The 20,751-nt window shown below is 39.7% G+C and overlaps 1 protein-coding gene across 2 annotated transcripts in view; it reads right to left on the bottom strand.

Annotated features, from left to right (window-relative positions):
* The window catches only part of KLHL29 (kelch like family member 29), a 394,362-nt gene that overhangs the window by 307,757 nt on the left and 65,854 nt on the right, over positions 1-20,751 (bottom strand). For both annotated transcript variants that reach the window (XM_017813094.1, XM_017813096.1), the window contains exon 2: positions 17,929-18,035. The gene's annotated coding sequence lies outside the window, so the exon portion shown is untranslated. The remainder of the gene's footprint in view (positions 1-17,928; positions 18,036-20,751) is intronic.

Below are 20,751 nucleotides of genomic sequence, written 5' to 3'. Positions count from 1 at the left end.
AATGAATAAACAAACAAATTCAGCCTCTGCCCAGCAGATGTATGCTTTTTAATAGAAAAGCAAAAATGTAAGAAAAAAGGTCAAATTATTTGATCAAGGTCAAAAAAGCAAGCTAGTGGGAAAGCTGGGAGTAAAGTTGAGAACATGATTTCAACTGTAGATTTCAGAGTTTGAGGCCAGCAGCTCACCTGATAGACCTCCTCTTGATCCTGGGTATCTAAATGCATACTCCAACCTTAGAAATAAACAAATCTTCCTAAACCAAAGTGAAGATGCTTTGAATAATGCCTCAAAGATGTTTCAGTGACTAGGAAACCAGCTGCTACAGTGAGAGGAGTTTCAAAATTATTCCTTCTGCAACAGCCTTTGGGATACCACAAAAATGACAGAAAGTTTGGTAACCAAAGAGATTTCAGTAAAGCAGCAGCTGATCAGTCTTTGTCTCAGTTATATGTCTGAAACAGAGAAAAGAGCCCACTGTTCCCTGATTAGGTTTTACAGCAGATGCATTGAGCAAGTCCACCATGATTATTTTGGAGGACAACTACTCTAAACACTGACAGAAACTAAAATACCACTGCATGACGCGGTAGAAGGAACGCATTTTAAAACTATAATAGGAAGAGAGTCCTTTCAGATTGGTGTACTCATCCTCTCTGCTCATGTCCAGTTTAGAAGAACAAGTGGGAAAGAGACTGACTGTAAGGCAACAGGAGCAGCCATCATCATCTTCATCTCCAGCTGTTCCTCCCTCCCAGTTTCAAGTGCTTTCTGCACTAACACACATGCACACCACAGAGAGCTGCTGTACCTGCTACACCACCACTAAGTGATTCTGAATAACGGGAAGAGAGCCTCCTGCAGATATGCTCTTTCCTGAGCACACCTTTCATACAGAAGTTTGAGAGTTTCTCAGCTCAGACAATTCTTCAACGCAGCATAATAAAACCCATCCACATAGCCAAGGATCTGCCCTCAGCCAGCAGTAATTAAAATTAATCATTCACAATTATTTTCATGGGCATGTTCAAAAAAAGACACCGCCAGCTCGCTGAATCCTCAAAGCCGACAGACCTTGAAATAGGCTGTGGTCAGGTACAGCGCCTTCCTGGGTTCCAAGCAGTTAAAAACATGCTTTGCATATCGATTCGCCATCCCTCTTGCAGGACCCGCAGTGCTGACAGCCAACACACCTTGGTCCTGCAGCCCAACACCTGAGCTGGCATCAACAAGGGGGACTGGTAAGGAAAGAGATTTTTGAGGTTAGTATTGCTATGCCTGTAATTATTGCTGCCCTGCCAGAATTCAGGGCTGTTATGAGTGTTAGAATTTCTTATTCTTGAACCTCAGTGTCTTCTAAAACTCAAGATTCTCCCCATTTTCCACACATTTGTATTAAGTTTTTAATCACTATCTTTCCTTTCAGCTTCACTGGTCAGTGTACAGGGTAGCCTGAAGGTTATCAGTTTCTAAGCCTCAAAAACTACTGAAGAAATTACATTTACAGAGGTAAAAGAATGAATAAAATTCAATGTAAGGCATTAGAACTGTCACTTTCTGGAACACTATTTACTTATACAAGCAATTTTTATGGGATTGAACATTTACTATTCATGATAGCAGCCTTGATCAATTCTGCTTCTTTGAAACTTACCATAAAACATAAAAGCATCTGTCTTATGTATATAAACCCAAAATTTGTAGGCAGTAAGACCAAGACTGTAACCACTGCAGAGAGAAAGCAATCTCACACCTAACAGACTGCAGATCCCTGGGTATCAACCTGCATAGTGCTCCTTCCTTCCTAGCAACTGGAATATTGATTTTTACAATACCTACCAGGAAAAAAGGTTATCACCAATAGAGCAAAGGAGGATCAGGGTAAGAGGATCGTCTGCTTCCCACCACGTGTGTTGTATAGTTGGAGCTCAAAACTGAACTAAAAGCAAGAGATGATGGAACATTCCACTTCTTACATTAATCACCTCTTGGCATGGCTTCCAGTCAGAAGACTTGAAAGGAAAAGATACTTTCTCTCTGCTGAAATAGAGAAATGTCTGATAAATACAGTTTCCTTTTATCTAGAGTGATTTTTCTATGTAGGTATGATGTTTTGCAGGAAATAGGAGCACCATCTGGAGAGGGAAGAGTTACACAGGCAGGGCTCAGGAAATCTCTCTCTTTAGGAAATTCAGCTGGAGAAGAGGTAAACAGAGTAAAACAAGTACAGCACTCAAGCACAAAAGTCCCCGTGGCCATCATCAACACTTCAGCAAGTCTGAAAACGTCACCCCTAACTTCTTCATGTTTTATGCAAGGTAACAATTTATTTATCCCACACTTCTCTTGTATTGTTCACCCCATTTTTTAATCATCACAGTCTCCTAAATCACATTAGATCTTCATTAAGCCACTTTCCCACTGAAGATGGCAGTAAAGGCATTAGGACCCTAAAATTTAGGGCTCCCCCCTCAACCTCTCCTTTGTGCACCACAAGCCCTGCGTTTGCAGTGAGGCCTCCCAAGATGTAACTTTAGACCCGAGACGAATATTGACAGCTCCCAGATCAGCTCTCACTTCATCCCCTCCTTCCACAGCCATGAGCATTTGCAGCTCAGAAGAGCAGTAGGGATCAGTGTCTCTTGCCAGGCTGCCAGGGAGAGCCCAGCCATCATCACAGCTTCCCCCTTAGACTACAAAGCCTAACTGTGACTTGTGCACTTTATATGTTTTTTGCCCTACCCCGCAAAATTGTAAAGTCATCTGGAAGAAGGAACTCAAAAGGTGTTAAGAAGAGAAATAATTAAAAAGGGTGGCAGCCTGATATATCCTCATATATTACAGGCTCTTATCCCTTTGGAAAGTTAAGACTAAATTAATCACAGCTAAAATATTTTACAAGCTTGTACAAACTGAACAGGGACCTTGTCTGAACTCCAGCATGTGGGGAAAAAGAAAAAAGAGCAGAGGTGGAGAGAGGACTGTTAGAAGAGGCATGAGGAGCCCCAAAAACAACCTTGGAAAACCAAAAGTAGAACCATAGGATGGTTTGGGTTGGAAGAGTCTTTAAAGACTGTCTAGTTCCCAACCTCACTCCCATGAGCAGGAACACTTTTCACTAGACCAGGTTGTTCAGAACCCCATCCAACCTGGCCTTGAAACACTCCCAGGGATGGCACAGCCACAGCTTCTCTTCAGGAAATAGCCAGAGCAGAGAGAGCAGTTGGGTAGGCACATGTGTGCATGGAGGGGGATCATAGAATCATATTGACAGTGGAACAGTAAGAGAACAGTTGCAAACAGTTTAATGTGAATTGTGAAAGGTTTATTTTACCAGGTTCGTTGTAGCTGCTGACCAACCTTTCAGTGATAAAGTTCTGTTTAGCAAAACCTGATGTTTCTGACCTCTGAAGTAAAGCAAAACCTTTCACAAATTCATAGAATCATAGAATCAGCTGGGTTGGAAAAGACCTCCAAGACCATCAAGTCCAACCCTTGATCCAACACTGCTGTGGTTACTAGACCATGGCACTAAGTGCCACATCCAGTCTCATCTTAAAAACCTCCAGGGATGGTAAATGCACCACCTCCCTGGGCAGCCCATTCCAGTGCCTGATTACCTTCTCTGTAAAAAATTTCTTCCTAATATCCAACCTAAACCTCCCCTGGCACATCTTAAGACCATGCCCTCTTGTCCTACTGTTGTTGTCTGGGAGAAGAGACCAATCCCCACCTGGCTACAACCTCCTTTCAGGGAGTTGAAGAGAGTGATGAGGTCTCCCCTGAGCCTCCTCTTCTCCAGGCTGAACAACCCCAGCTCCCTCAGCCTCTCCTCACAGGACTTGTGCTCGAGTCCCTCCACCAACCTCGTTGCTTTTCTCTGGACCTGCTCCAGCACCTCAATATCCTTCCTGAACTGAGGGGCTCAGAACTGGACACAGCACTCAAGGTGCAGCCTCACCAGCACTGAGTACTGGGGAAGAATCACTTCCCTGGTCCTGTTGGCCACACTGTTCCTGATACAGGATGCAGCTCCCTGAAATTTCCCGGCTGTTCAACATAAAAAAAGACATCCCAGATGTGCAGGCATTGACTTGTTCTCCTGAGCAGACATGTGGAGCAGCTCTGCCTGAGCAGAGATGAAAGCCCTGTATCCTCTTCCAACAGTGAGACAATCTTGCCAGTAATGGATTAAAGTGGTTTAAGTAACTATACATTTAATAAGGTCAAAAGGGCAATGACACAGTTACATTTTGATTGTTCTGAACTACAGATTGCTTTGCATTTTTGTTCCTGTTTTAAATACAAAAGTAGCACTTTTTGCCAGAGATGACATGGTGTAAGGATATAAGCAAAGCAAAGAACACAAGGAAAAGTACCATCTTTATTAGAGAATACAAGTGAGCTTCTAGACACCAGGACCTGCAGACATGAGATCTTCACAAAGCAAGGACTCTTGCTCTTTAAATATGTAAACACAAATAGACATGTTTATATACACACATATATAAAAACTTCCTACCTTGCTTTAAAATCCAAAATATTTTCTCAGTGCTGTCAGTAACAAATAAAGCTCAAAGTTCTTTGGTTGGAGAAAGAAAACCATAGTTCAGAGAAACAGACCATGGAAGACCTCAGCAGCAAAAGATACCATTAGCTATTACCTACTGTGATTATGGAAAAATGCTATTTTTTTTTTTATTCTGCACCTCCCCTCTCCTTGCCATTCTTTTCATCCACCTTAAAAATGATTCTATGATTTAAGCAAATAGGGTCATTTGGGGGTTGTGTGTTCCTGGTTAAACCTCCCTGGCCCCTCCCCTGGGGAAAAAATAAAAAAATCAAAATCAATCAGCAAAAAGGAGAAGTTTACAGTTTACTAGTGTTCCCTTTCCTAATGCAAATTCAGAGCAGTTCCTGTAGAGACTGTAAACACCCACACAACTTTCCAGGTGGGGAAAAGAAAAAAACCACACACCAGTAAATCTAAAACAGTAATTTCTTTACCCTTTCTTTGCAAAGTGACTGGATATAAAATCTCTTGCTGCCTCACGCACAAAGCCTTTGGCAGAAGGGCAAGATGTTTCAGGGCACTGTGAGGATTTTATGATTGTCTTAGCTTTCCTTGCACCCTGAGCAGTCTGCATAACCTAATAGCATTAGCTTATTAACAGATATATTAATAGGTGTGGGGGAAGGGAAAGGAAGAGGGAAAAAAGCCACTGAAACACATTCCACCTACACAAATCACTACTAATCATAAACTCAGGTAGAAAGCAAATTGCTTCTCCAGGACCAGGAGAAGAAGAAAAGAACAAAAAAAAATTACTGAGGAGGGAAAAGCACCTATTTTTATCTTTTTCTGGAAATACATTAATCGCTGTGTTTATCAATCCATGACAAGGAACGAGAAAGCAAAAAAAAAACCCAACTGAAGAACTGCCACAACATCTTACAGTTGGTAATTTCAGAGTGATAAATATAACACTGGCCTCAGACTGCTAGAAGGATTAGATATAGCTGTAAAACAAGTAGTGAAGGTAACAGTTGCTGTTGGGTCTGGTGTTAGGATTAGAAAGCACTGCTAATCACAAGAAATGTAAAAAGATTAAGAGGTGACGGTTGCCAGTAAGGCTTTAAAAGCATGTAAATGCTGGAATTTATTTTGGGATTAAAATTCCTCAAGGAAAAAAAATAAAATAAAAAATAAAATAAAAAAAAAAAAGGACAGATCATAAACAGCAGCCAGTTTCACCTACACTGCCCACAACCCACTCCCAAAGATTAGAAGAGTTAGAAAGTGTGGAAAAGTGAAACATATGCCATGGCTTACACTTAAAGGTTCTGGGAGAGCTTTAGTAAGGAGAAGCAAATATTTGTATTCTGGCACTTATAAATTAACTACAGCAACCTAAAACCTATTTGGGTTTGATTTTGCTTACCAAACACCTGCCTGAACACAGTGAGTCACAACTTTGAGAGGCACTGTAACGGAAATGATGATATCTGCATCCTTGCAGCAGGAAGAATAAGACATCTTATGATCTCCTAGTTTGTTTCCAGATGGTTTAGATTCACCTCTGTGATCTGTTTATCTGTTAGTTATCACGGATAAGCAAAGCTCCCCATATAAAAGAATCTGGAGCGTGCAAAAGAAACCTCCCCAGGGGGTGAAAAGAAAAAAAAAAAAGAAAAAAGAAAAAAAAAACAGCTTACAAAGACCTCAAAATAAACACTATCTTTTGAAATCCAAATTTTAATTTTGGATCAAAAAGTTTACTGAGAAGGCATTTTAACCACAGCATCATGGTCAGATTGCCTAGATCCCTCATGAAAAAGTGCTCTCCATCAGCATCAACTGCAAAGTTCATTGCTGTCACCTTAAGTCACCAGCATCCCAAACCAGTCCATAGTACAACACCCTGAGGAGAACACAGACCTCTGCAAAGCCCACCAGTTACCCCCCAGGCCTGATGGGACAGTCAAAAGTTGGTTAATGGTGAGGCCACCTAAAACTTGTCTCTCTCCCACTGTGTCCCAAATGTATCCAAGGATTTAGAGTAAAAATCAAGTGCCACCAAGTGATTTCATGAGCAGTGGCTCTGCTCGGCTGCATTATCCTCCTGGGCATCCAAGAAGCTAATTCAGACCAACTGCTCTTCACTCATTAATTTACCTTCTGTAAATCTGGACCTTGCTACTCCAGAGGTTGGGTAGTGGTGTGGAATAAGACCACTACATCATTTTCTCCACACCTTTTACTCTAGCATTCCTGGTGCATCTGTCTGGATTTTCAGACTGTAAGACTGCTTTTCCCTTCTGTTCACTCAAACCGAACATTTTTTCCCAGATGCCTGTAGCAGAAGCAGAAATAACCATCTTCCAAGAGTTATAAAACAGTTGTATTAAATAATAGAGGTGAAAGCACTGTGTATGATTTCTGCAGAAGTCTTTTCAGTAGAACAGATAAATTTATTCACTGCATTATGGAACAGTTTGAGAAAACAAGATCATACAATGTACACTGCCTCTATTTAAATTGTTTCATTTCTATTCATGAGAGCTCTGATTAGATACACTGAAAATATCATCAGCAAGAAATAAATAATTCTGCCAAATTAATAGCTGTTGATTTCTTTTACCTGAAAACGTAAGTAGCATCTCATTCACACTAGACAAAACTGCTATAATTTGGATATATCGATCTTGTTGGTTCAAGTCTACATAGCACACTGAGACAGGTGTGCATCTACATTTTCTTAATATCAAACACCTTCTATAAAATTGAAAGTTCTTTCATAAGCTGAGATGGGCTAGTATATGCTTTGCTTGGAGAGGCTTAGTAGACAACTAGGGTTTTTTTTTCCCCTGTAGCTGTTTTCCCCAAATAGCAGGTTGAGAGAAATAAATTACTTTAAATGCAGAAAATTGTTTAGAAATGGTATTTTGGGGAATACAGGTAAATTTTCTGTATCACACAGAATTAAGCCAAGCTCAGCAAATGCTCTTTAATTAGAAACACGTTTAGAGAGGAGGCAGCTAGAAATAACCATCAGTAGCCTCTTTACATGATGGGAACAACTAACCAACCCCAAACCAGGGGCTCTCCAGTACCTCCCTCCCTGTAAAGTATTTTGTGGAGAAGTGTGGAAAGGGGTGAAAATTTGTGCAAATGGAAGAGAAGGTATTATTTAGCAGAAAGATCTGACTAATATTTTCTTTGAGAAAAAACAGACTGAAAACATAGAGTTAATATATTGGTTTAGACATCGCAGAATGATGAATGCAGAATGTCTGCTCGGCTTATGAACAACTGATAAAAAACACTCTACATTTTGAAAAATTCATCCAAGAGTTGACAATGAATTCTTCTTCTAAAAATCAAATATAATTGCTGTAACATTTAAAAAAAAATCTAAATGCATGGCTGAGTACCTTAAGAGCAGCCTGTTTGCACAGCAGCCAAGTGATACACCTCTGAGAGCTACTGTTAGCTACTGCAGGGAAGATAAATCAAGAAAATGCTGAGTTGAGGTGCAATTTGACAGTTATTAGCAGAACAGGAGTAATTTGATGAAGGAAAAAAATCTGACAAAATATCAGTTCACAGCAACAGATTTTGGAAGCCTATTTGCACATAAATTGGAAAAAATAATTCTTGCATTAGAAACTGATGAAGATGAAACAATATACCCTAAATCCTAACATATTTGAAATTATTTTCTTTGATTCAAAGCTGATAATCCTGTAACAGGCAGTAACTAAACAAGGGCTTTACCAGACTTGCTCTGCATGTTGAAGAGACTGCACAGCCTGATCCTGATCTGGGGCCATTCAACTATCGGAATAACGGGATTTACTGCTATTCGCACCTTTGTTTTTGCCATTTGAAAGCATCCACAGTGCGCAGAACACTGGGCTGTGTTTTAAGCATTAGCGGCATAAATATCCCCTCGTGTACTGTATACTTCACCACTTCTGGCTTCCCGTAAATCAAGCATACAACCAATCATCCTTTTTATGTTGGACGCTAATGGCAACTCTATTATTCAAATCCAGGCTCCGCAGAGTCGCCTCTCGCAGGGATGTAAAGCAGCTCAGGAGCAGGCTTATGACTGAGCAAGGGAAGATTCAAATCTGGCCATGATTTTCCCACTACAACCCCACCACCTCTTTTCAATTTATCTGCATCTTTCAATTTATCTCTTCTGTGCAAAAGGCTTTTTTAAAAAAAAAAAAAAAACAACTCCTTTAAGCAGGAAAATAAATTAGAAAGTCTTTTCTGTTCTTCAAGGACCACCTCTTTGTGTCCCCATAAATGTTCAGCGTAAATGTTTTTGCTCACATACTCCTAAGCAGAGAAGCTGTTCTTTACTGCATTACAATTAGACGCATAGATTAAGAGATATCTTTCATGTCATTATATCAAACTCTTCTACAAACATACAAAGGGATTTTATAGACTGTTGTCTTTTCTGCTTACCACTGAATTCTCACACTCAGCACAAGATGCAGTAAAAGGGAACGATACCTTCCCTGTGTTTACTGTGCCCACCAAGAATCATTAAAAAAACAAATAAAATAACTTAGACATAATTTCAGCAGCACAAACTGTTCTCCCGTGGGGTTTCTCTCTTTTTCTCCCCCTCCTCTCATCTTTCAGTTCATGAAGACAGAGAACATGAAAACTAAATGGATTTATGTGTAAATAATTCATGTTTTCAGGCACATCAAACTAATACCTAAGTTCATCCAAGGAGCTGGCCAGATTTAGCTGATTCCAGTGGTATTTTAAACAGCATTCTGGAGAGTTAGTCACAAAAGGTTGCAAGGAAATGCTGAACAGCTGTGTTGATAGAGTTGTTTTGAAACAACACGTGTTGAAACTCTACCTATCCTTACTGAACACAGCTGACAGGGAGACATTACCAGCTGTCCTGAACTGCCACTGCATTTTGGAGACTCATGCCTGCACAAGAGATGCTTTGTGAGCGGGGTGAGCCCTGGCACATCTTGGGAAGACGAAGAGAATTACAAAGGCTGAGCATCGTTTTCCTGCCAAGTGGTAGGAAAACATGTGGCAACATAAAGCATCTTCAGGAGCACAAGTCCCACAGGGCAGACATCCGCACAAGCTGAGCTGAACCTACGAGCCAAGTTGCCTTAAACCAACGTCCCGTGGGGACTGGGAAGTGAAGGGATGGTAGTAACTCTGCTCCTCTTTAAGCCATGATGGAAAATAGAGAGTATTTTGTGTATTTTTAAGCATCCTAAGTACAAACATTGGATTTACTCTTGCAGGGAGTCTAACAATTAACCTTTACTACACTTGCACTTTCCTGTCATGTTTCTTGTGCTAAATAAACTATACCAAACTTGGTCAGCTAAAGAGGATGAAAAGAAAATCTAGGGACTTGAGTTTTGTTTTGGTTTTGACTCTTTTAAAAGCCAGAATCTAAACCTTTCCATTCTTCTTGATTTAATAACACAAGTGGTCTCTCTCCTGCACATGGCTATCAATGTGTCAGGAGTCTGCAAAAGGGGACCAGGGAAATAGGTCTTTCACACAACTGAGGTCTGTTCCTCTGATTTACAACAACTTCTCATTGTACAAATTGCATTAGAAAAAAGCAGCAAAGAAATACAATCAAATTTCAGGATATAACAACCGTTTTAGTATCACTGCTTTGCCTGCATAGGAAATGGTTGCTTAAAGTGAAGAAATCATTTTGCCTTGTGGAAACCTTGAGCAGGTTAGTAAACCACTACTGTACTAGAGATTAATTTCTGCAGTCAGGTTTGTATCTTCAAATTCACTGAAGTGGAGATTTATTGCAACAAAACCAGAGAAAACCACTGGAGGGATATGTTGGAAGTGGAGCAGGACAAAAGGAAAACAAACAGAGAAAATACAATATTCTTGGCTTTGCAGTGCAACCCTCATTGATTTATTCCAAAAGGGTTTGTGTTTTCAGTCTAAATTAACATGGCTCATACTCATAACCTAAATCACACAGAGATAAGATCTGACGAAGAGTTAAGTTTTGTAGAATGATGCAAAACACTCATCCAAGTGTTTTGAATGAGTTTCATTAGAAATACATCAAAATACCTTTAAGAATTATGATCTTAATGACATGCTTACTCTTGAGGGGAAATTTTGAGCCCTTCAGTAGAAAGCAACCTCACTGCAAGCAGGACTTCAATGGCTCTGAGGTACTGTTTATGCAGTGGGAGCCCTCTTTAAATCAAACATGTTTAAAAGTGTCCTTGTTCTAAAGTTGCCTGTACTGGGCATCCCATCACAAATTTAGCCTTTATGCTTTGCAGAGTAATAATTCTCACACACCCACATAAGATGTCTGTGAGCAACACAGACACTTCCATCTCACTAATCTTCCCACATTACATGGAAAAATGAAGTGCCTCATAGTCCTTGTGTGGGGAAGCCACTCTAAAACTAAACGTGCAACATTTTCTGTCTATTAGATATGCAAAAACATAGGTGTGATGGTGTAAAAACAAGTGTGATGAGAAAATGTGCATTAATTGATTCTGACAAAGAACCACCACAAAGCAGTCCATCATCATAACAAAACAGGCAGTAATGCCTATCGAATTATAGTTCTGACCTTTGGTGATGTGGAAAACAGTATTTATTTCCTTCCTTCAAAAAGCAAAAAAACTTGCTGGAATCTCTTGCTTGAAAGTTCAAAATTGAAACTCTTCTCCCTCTAGCCTAGCTGACAACATTAGTTGTGGAGAAGCTTGCTTCCAAAGGAAGTGGAATGTAAAATCAAAGTTGCTGTGACCTTAACAATAATCCTGTTTGCATATTACAATACATTTTCCTACTATAACAAGGCAAAGTCCCTTGTGTTCCGGTCAGAAAAAGTCATCTTCCAGTAAAAGCATACTGTGATCAATAACATTTTCTTAATATATTATATTATCTCTCGCTGAAACACTTTTTCACTTGGCATTTCAGGCTGCCGACTAGGGGAAATTCATGACAAAACTAAGATAGTAAATGAGATACTGCAAATTAATTCCATCCAAGAGCAATCTTTTTGTTTGTGAACAATTTGACAAGCCCATGTTGTCTGACTTCAGCAGAAGCTTTCTCAGCTTCAAATATACATGAAACAGAAGAATCTGCTTCACTACCATACCCATCTTCACTTTACCCTGCATAATTTTGTGTTGAAGTACATTATATTTTCAACAACCATCGCTGAGACCAGAATTGGTGGGGCATACTTTAAATATTAGTTTAGAAAATAGACTGAGAAGTCTGCCATATCAATTGTGAAATTCTGTTTGCAAGTTACAGCCCAGAGCATGGCAGAGTGCAGCAATTCTGTGCTTCTGAAGAGGTTTTGCCACCAACTCGACTGCAACCTGATGCTGACAAGGCCCAAGTGATGAAAGCAACAGCCAAAGGATCTCGGTTTGGTACAAGCAAAGTTCAAGGAGAACTTTGTCACAACGGGCATTACGGTGCAGTACTTCTCTATCTGCATGTCTGAGCTCACTTTTGCTATGATGAGCAGTAGCTTTATTCCCCCCTTGGAGTTCATGTCCTTGTGCAGGCTGAGAGGGTGACCCGATGGCACACAGCCTCCCGTGTGAGAGTCCACCATCATTTCAGTAACAGCAGTTCTGGATTTACTGCGAGCAACTGGTCTTCTGCACGGTCCAGAAAGGCATGATCCTGCAAAAAGCCTTGGGTGCATGCAGGATATTGTCAGTAGGATTACTTACATGCACCTGATCTCGGCACGATTAGGTGAAGAATCACTGCTGTATTAATATTTCAGCATAAGGATTAAGGGGCAGGCAGCTGTTGAATATTCATGCTATAGCAGTGCTCTCTGTATGAATTCTCTAGCAGGAACATGTAAAGGCTTCACCATTACCCCAAAGAGTTTACCATCCAAAACCCCAATTAAAGAGATACTTTAGTATGTACCCTGTTTTAAGCTCACAGGGCAGGCTCATTGACTAATTGTATTTTTACAGTGAAGGATGTGCTCAATTTTTTTACTGTATCAAGACTCATGTTGAAAACAACATAAAACGAGTGGGAGAAAACGGATGAAAATTTAATTTACATCTGCAAATCCCAACACCTCATGAGATCAGAAACATGTAAAGGGCCAAACAACTCATCTACCCAAGAAGTCATTCATAAAAGATAAACATCCTTTTTAAATGTGGAGGAAATTCATGCAGGGAAGATGCACAGTACTCAACTATGAAATAAATCCAAAAAGCATCAGATACATTTGTGAGAAAGAGGAGGCAAACATAAAATTGGTGCCACTGATAAGCAGGAGCACAGATGACATTATAAGCAAACTGAATGGAAAGGATAAAAAGACAAAATAATCAAGGATTTGAAGGACAGGACAAAGTTTGTGGGGGTTCTTGGTTGTGGATTTTTTTTTAAACAAAATAAATTAGGCAGCAAATCTTCATGTAAATGAGCACTTATAAAACAGCCTTTCTAGGTGAATCATTTCTTTTACGATTAATAAAATCTGCAATCTGAGTAACAACGTTCTGATGACTTTTTGCCATTTGCAATTATCGCTCATCCCAGAACCAAAAAACTCATTATTATTAAAGCTGACAAAAAGAATACTTAACTACTTGTATGAAAGGACTTAATTTTTAAAAGAATCTCAAATTTCTAAGCTTTGTTTCTACTTCGAAATCTTGAATGTGAAAAATGAGGCCATCCTAGCAACCCTTGTGCATGTCACCTTCGATTTCCAACAAGTAATTTGGATAAAAGCATCTAATTTGTACAGTAACACAACGCATTACAGAATAACACTTTGATTTAAAAGCAGCCTACAAAGACTATGGAGTTAACATAAAACCCATGCACCTACAAACATACAGTTTATACCATAAAAATACATATTTTAACCTTTGTTATAGCAGTTTTCTCCCAAGTTACTAAAAGCATTTAACAATTTGTGTAGGACTCATAGCACTCTCGTGAATAAAAGTATATAATTTCTATTTTAATGGCATGGAAGCTGAGGCACAACTATTACTATGACAGCTGTGGTAGAGATAGGAACAGGAACCATACCTAGTTCCAAGCTCAGTGACTCAATTCAGGTCTGTTTGACATGTATTATCTATAGGCAGAAAGGAACACAGGTATTTTGGTTTTGGCACCTACTGAGATATTAGTGTGAGTGTTGTCTGTGCCTCACTCCATCCCGGCTCCCTGACATAACAGCATAGTAAAATTAGAGCCCTGCTTAAGAAAAACCCAAAACCCCAACCAAGGTGCTGTTAAATGGAGTTAAACATAAAAAATACTGCCTGACGCAAAAGTGCCTGGCAAACATTGATCTTTATAAACACAGATCTCCAGCCTGTCATGATTGGCATGGTTAAAGATCTGGAGTAGATGGTAAGCCACAATCTTCCTGGGGCATGCAGTAAGAGAAGCAGCAGGCACAAGACACATCAAGGGAAAATCTGGTAAGATTTAAGGAAGAAAAATTCAGAAGGCTGCCTGGGGAGGGTGCAGAGCCCTCGACCTCAGGGGTACTAAAGGACTTGCTTGAACAAGGACACAACCCTGAACAACCTGCCCTGCCTCTGCAGTTGGTCTCTGCAGATGACCCCTCTTAGGTCTTTCCCAAAGTAAATTGTTCTTTGAATACCATACCAAAGACAAGTGAGGTGTTATTTGGTTTCTTTGCTGCATCCCAAAACTTATCACAAATTCACACAGGAAGTGTGACCTTGATTTCTGTTGACTAATTTTTCCTACTTCATTCATCTTGCTCCTTCTCCTGAAAAGGGTGAAACAAAACAAATCCAAATCTTTGCTTTCACCTATGCAAAAAGTACAAAAAATGAAAAGCAAAATGCAATCATTCTGTTCAAGTTCCTAAATGCACACTGTCATGTGAGGTCTTGCTTTGAGTTTACACACCTTCCTGACCCTCTCTCCTCATAAGAAATACTCCAAAAACCAATCAGTCTGCTGTGCAGGAAGACCCACGGTTATTAAAATAACTTCATCACCGAAACAGCTCTCAACTTCTTCATTTCAAATTCCTCCCTACCACCCGCACTTTCATAAGAGGTGCTGCATATGGTGAAAACTAATTCAGTCTGAACCAGAAAAAACTGGGGTTAAGTACCTCTTCAGCTGGAATACAAAAATTGCAACCACACGTGATTGTCAGGATATACAGGGCTACAGTCAACATGCAGAAATACTTTTTATATCCTTCAGAAAAACTAAGTGAGTTAAAAGGCCTTTTAAGGGGAACAGCTGAGTTAGGAATATCCAAAAATGGGTAAGACAGACAAGTGTGTAAATCCTACATGCAGCACATTCCCAGAAGGAGACAAAACCCATCCAGGAACTCAAGTCCTTTTCAAACAACTTCTCATACATAACAGAAGCGTTCAGGAGGAAAACTGGACACAACTGGCTTTTCATTTCCAAATTACTATTTTTTTAATTCTTTTGTTATAACCAGATCACAGCCACCATGGCAGAAGCACCCCGGGGCACAGACAGCCTAACAGAACCACAGCATCACAGAATGTGCTGAGCTGGAAGGGACCTACAAGGATCATCAAGTCCAACTCTTAGCCCTGCACAGGACCATCTCCAAGAGTCATGTATAAACACACTGGGACTCTCCTTTCACAGATGTGAAACCAGAGGAAAATCAGCCACTTGAACAGTGATATTTGGGTGCTGGAGTCACTCTGCAGTAATTGGATATTCAGCCTAAGCCTACCCGAGGCATTTCATGCTGATGTGACTAGGCGATGTGGCAACTTATCACAAGCTAGATTTGCTAGACAATCCCCACCACAGAAAGTGAATTAAACTGTCACTCATCACTGTATGAATTGCACCAGTGTAGCTATTTTTTCATGAGTTGGACAACACTTCTTTGAATTAAAAACAAAACATTTTGTCACAAGTTAAAGTCTTCATCCTCCTTTCTGTACATTTTCTTTTTCTTTTCACTTCTCTTACTTACTTTGTGCTCAACTGTTTTTTTCCCTAATTTAGTATGTTTAACACTCTCTACACCACTTACTTGCCTCCTCAATGCCTTCTTTTGTTCCCCTCCTTGGTAGATATTAACAGGGAATTTGCAGATGAGCTCCAGCCACCCTGGCTGAACTAGTAATTATGATCTCAGCACTGAACTACTGATGCCCTCTTGGTCCTTCCCCTAAGGCACCAGTCAGCTAAGCTTGCAAGAGCCCAGGAGTATGTCTCCTTTCCCCAAGGAACATCTGATCAGCATGTAAAGCACAGGCTGAGATTGTATTTCTGAGTGTCTGTTCTCTGGCATATCTCCCAATATACGTGGTCTATTAAAATATAGGAAAAGCAGATACATTACTCATCATGAGGGCCCTGAAAAAAGAATAAAAATGTGGAGAACGTTTGATTTGACTACAATTACAGTTGTTGGCATCTGCAATTTGCAGCATCACACACACATGCAGGGCGAAATATAAAGAAGGAATATAAAATACAAGCCTTGTTTCAGACTCAATTTCCAGCAACAATTTCATGTATGTATGATTATAATATACACTACTTATGGCTGTGTACTGGCAGCACAGAAAAAAAGGATTAAATACACTCTCCCATGCACACTTGAACACACCCAAGCATACACACAATTTCCTGTTCTATTGTGAATACACTAATGACAGGAATTGAAAAAGGTTTTTAAATTATCAAAGCTACATGGAAAGCTTTAAGCTAGTTGCTCATGGAAATAAACCCACTTCCAAGAGTGTTTCACTATTTCCAAAGTGTAGCTCATACACATTTATGGCAAGAGGTTGCCAGGAACATTACGATGAAGATGCACTGGGGATACTGAGGTGTTCAATAAGGAATCCTGTGAAGAAAGAATAAATACTGGAAGTAAGGAATGCATGTCACTGTATGAGAAAGATTAGAAAGACTGAAAATATGCAAAATAAAACAATACAGGACTTGCTGGTCTCGGCAGACAGCAGGGACAATTTGAGCTGGCAACATGCCCTTGAAACAAAGGCCAAGTGAGTCCATCCTGGGCTGCATTAGCAAGAGCACAACCAGCAGGTCCAGAGAAACAATACTTCCCCTTCAGGCAGGACTTGTGAGCCCGCCAGAACAAGGTGGCTTTGACAGACTAGAACAAGTCCAGTGGAGGATATTGGTGGTTACATCACAGGTCTCCCACAGATCTCACTGTTTCCCAATTCCCCAAAGGGAAGGTGCAAAAGAAGACAAAGTGAGCTTACTCTTGAAAGGGCAGAGGTATGACAAGAAAAAAGAAGCTGCAACAATGAAAATTCAGATTATAAATGAAGAAAATACCCCTCATGAGGTGGTGAAACATGGCAACAGGGATCTTAACATATAAGTTTTGGAGTCTGCACCCTCAGAGATATTCAAAACCCAACTGGATGTGGCCCTGGGCAACCTGCTTTAAGGGACCTTGCTCTGAGTAGGAAGTTGGACTAGACAACTGCACAGGTCTTTTCCAGCCTGAATTATCCCCAAAATTTAAGTATCTGGATGGGAAAAGCCAGGAAGCCAGTCAAAGGAGGCCAGGAGGACAAGAAACAGCATAAAGGAACAGGATTAGCTCCATGACAAAAAAATCAGAGAGAAATGCAAAAAAAAAAAAAAAAAGCTAGAAAAGGGGCTAAGCAAGAAAAATAGGAGGTTGAAAAAGAAGGTGAAAACTAAGGATTAAGACTGGGAAAGGGGTAAAGAAAAGAAAAATCAAATCTCTGTTCACTAAATAGCACTTTTCTCCCGTAGGTGGGAGGTAAAAAATTCCACAAGAGTCATTCAACAATGAAGTCAAGTATTTAAGTTTCTACTCTAATGTGCAGAGTAGAATTGGATAAAAGAAGGAATCAGTTCTTCCTTTCCCCTCACCATGCCCCCAAGAAACCAAGTAACCTTTAATCTCCCTTTTCCAAATATTTAAACTCGATCTTGCAAACTTCACAGATATTTTAACTATGTACACTATGAAGAATGTTTCATTTGTAATATAAAAATACTTGCACATTTACCAGCTTAAACGTCAAAGTTCACTAGACCCAAACAAGCCTCTTAAAGCTTGTTACAATTTTATAAGAAGCCCCATGAATCTAGGCCTATATACACAAAAAACTTTGCTCCCTCTTGGAGCTACACCACCAAATTCAAATACTCCTGATCAGGTTTACAGCGTTAGCATTTATCACACAACAATATTTTTCTATTGTAACACAGATGCTCAGCTGCACGTGCTACAATAGGGACTTGCTGCAGTCACTGAAAGGGAAAGCACAGCCCAAATTGCGTTTGTGTAAGAAAACAAGACACCACAAAAGAAAAACACAAAGAGATATCTGCACACTTACCCTGTGATATCCAGAATCCGTATCAAAATCAGCCTCAGGTGTAACAGTCAGTAAACAGGACAGCAAACCCTTGCATTTAGCAGAAGATTTCTGGGAAGCCAGATTACCTTGAAAGAGTAGAAAAGAGTCATTTTAATACACGAAGATGGAATCACCCATGCTTAATGAGAATAGGCTTCACGATGAGTCACAGCACCAGCAAAAAAGCAACTGTACAATGGGAGACCACCATGACTGGCATGAAGAATTTAAACTCCAGAAGGTGCCAGAAATTTGTTACGAAGCATGGAGAGTTAGAGGCTGGTAGACACTAAGGGTTTAGCAAAGAACATCTAATACCCAAGATAACATGGTGTTAACCCTCTAATAAAGGATGTGGAGGAGACCAGAAAGAGCACGATATTTCGCTTAATTAGTTGCTATCAAAGAGAGGAAGAGTTCAAGTACTTGCAAAAACAAGGCAATCTAAGACTATTTAAAAGTGTAATAGCATTCTAGAGTCTTCGGTAACACAGGGTTTGCCCATGAAATCAAAATAATCCCTGGAGATAAATTTAAAGGAATATATCTCATTTTAATGCCCAGAGTAAAATGACTATTCATTAAAGCAAAGCAGTTTTATCCCTACATTCTCCATCTCAGATGCAATACATATTGAAGTAATCTTTATGACAGGAAGTGGCATGTAATCCTGCAAGAATGAACTGCTGTCGTTATCTGCAAATCAATACAATTTTTTTTAAGTGGATATAACAGTACCTATTGATTTCATGTTTTTAGCACCGGAGTTTCAGTTTCTACCAAGAAGATTCTTACAATGACAAGATTGCAGTATACGTGTAATTGAGTTGATACAAAACTAATCTGAAGTTTACAGTGCACTTCTCTCTGGAATGCAATCAGAGCTTCCCTACCATTGCCTCAGCTTACACTTTTTTTTAGTTTTATATAAACTTGATGTTTTGTGTAATTATAGTGATTTCGAAGTGGTAGAGAAGCACTTCACTAATCCTACCTGCAAGCTGTAGAAAGTTTACCATGCCAAACATCCCCTTGGAAGGTATCTCCCTATCCTTGCTAGCATGTTATTTCAGAATATTTGAGTGACTTTTGCTATGTTTAAATAGCCTGATCAAATAATTTCCCTTGTGAAAGCCTAAAACTGGCTCAGTGCTGAACAGCTACAGCTCAAAGAGGTGTGGTGGGGGTGAGGATGGTAAAGAAGCAGCACACAGTAAATTGCTTATCCAAGGTCACTTTGTGGATCCATCAGGCAACGAGCTCCATTAAGAGCTTAATGAAACTGCTAAATTTCTACTGTATTTCTGCAAATGAAGCATACAGCAACTTTGGCTTGAGCAGCTGACCAATGGCTCACGCTACAATGAATAGCCTGTAACTGGCTGAAAGGCACAACACACCATCACACCGAGGAAGAAAGAAAATAAAGATCAGAAGATCAGACCACTAAAAAAATAGTTTAAAGGGATGGGATTAGGGCCAGGTGAATGACATCCCAAATCAGGTTAGAAAAGCAAAAGCCCTGATAGAATTAAATCTGTCCAGGAACATCGAGGGCAACCACAAATGCTTCTATAGGTACGTTTGTGACAACAAGGAAGACTAAGGAAAGTCTTGGTCCTTTCCATGAGGAAATAGGAGACCTAGTTACCCAGGATATGGAGAATGTTGAGGCACTCAATGACTTTTTTACCTCAGTCTTCAGCAACAGGTACTCCTCCTAAGCCTGTTTTCTTTACAGGTCTAGACTAATTTTCAAATGAGGAATTTCAAATAGCTGATCTACTTATTTATCTATTTAACACTTCTTGAATACATTGTTGAGACATTTTAACTGAGTATTTCTGACTTTCACAAGACAACTAAAGAATATAGCATGGACTGCCTAAAAATGCTCAAACAAAAATAGAATCTATTTTTTTGTTTTTCTTCTTTTTTTTTTGAAAAGAGCACTGTTTTCATGCACCAGTTCATGGAAGGGAAAGAAAAAACTCAAGGGAGTAATTTCTGTTTTGCATAGTGACTCATCATATCATAGTTACCCCACCATCTCCCAAGGCAACACGAGACCAGAGCTGCTCTGGAAGATCTCCTTAGGGAAATATCCACTTTTCAAAGCCATCTCAGGACTCTTGTTCCAGGACTTCACAGACCAGAAAAAAAGTCTTTGACAGTAATAAAAAATAAAATGGGTTTCAGTAGGGAAGAAGCCTGAGAAGCCAATGACAGTTTTACATGAAGGAAACCTTTTTCTTTCCCACCACAATAAGGAAAGACATGAAGAATATTTACAAAGTGCATTGCACGCTCTAGATGGCAGCGTGATGTGGAAAGGCAAAACAGAACTCACAGCTGGATATGGGACATCTGAAGAAAGAAGAATCAGAAGGAAAAAAGGAGCAAAAAAAGCAACAATCTGTCCATGAAAATGGCACATAAAGACAGGGCCAAAGTTCAAAATCTGTTTGCTTAGTCCTGGACACACAGTTCAAAAGAAGTATAAAAATTATTACATGGGGAAATACAAAGACAGAATTAATAGTCTTTAAATAATGCTGCAATTTACATTATTTACTAGCATTTGGGTGAGGTTTGCTTTTCTTCCTTTAGAAAATCTCAGCTATTTGTAGGAAAGTATTTTAATTGTACCAAAACATTACTGCAGTTGCCATTGAGGGAGAGCAAGGACAGTAACAACTGCCAGGCAGTTCTGAACCACTGGAATAAAATATTGAAATTGGAAAAGGCAGAAAGGAGCTTTCAACAGCAAACCCAAAGCCCTCATTCCCTGTATCAAGTTGA

Source organism: Lepidothrix coronata, unplaced genomic scaffold, assembly GCF_001604755.1.
Source record: "Lepidothrix coronata isolate B3197 unplaced genomic scaffold, Lepidothrix_coronata-1.0 Scaffold39, whole genome shotgun sequence".
In the NCBI taxonomy this organism is placed as follows: Eukaryota; Metazoa; Chordata; class Aves; order Passeriformes; family Pipridae; genus Lepidothrix; species Lepidothrix coronata.
This window is presented reverse-complemented; position numbering and strand designations above follow the sequence as displayed.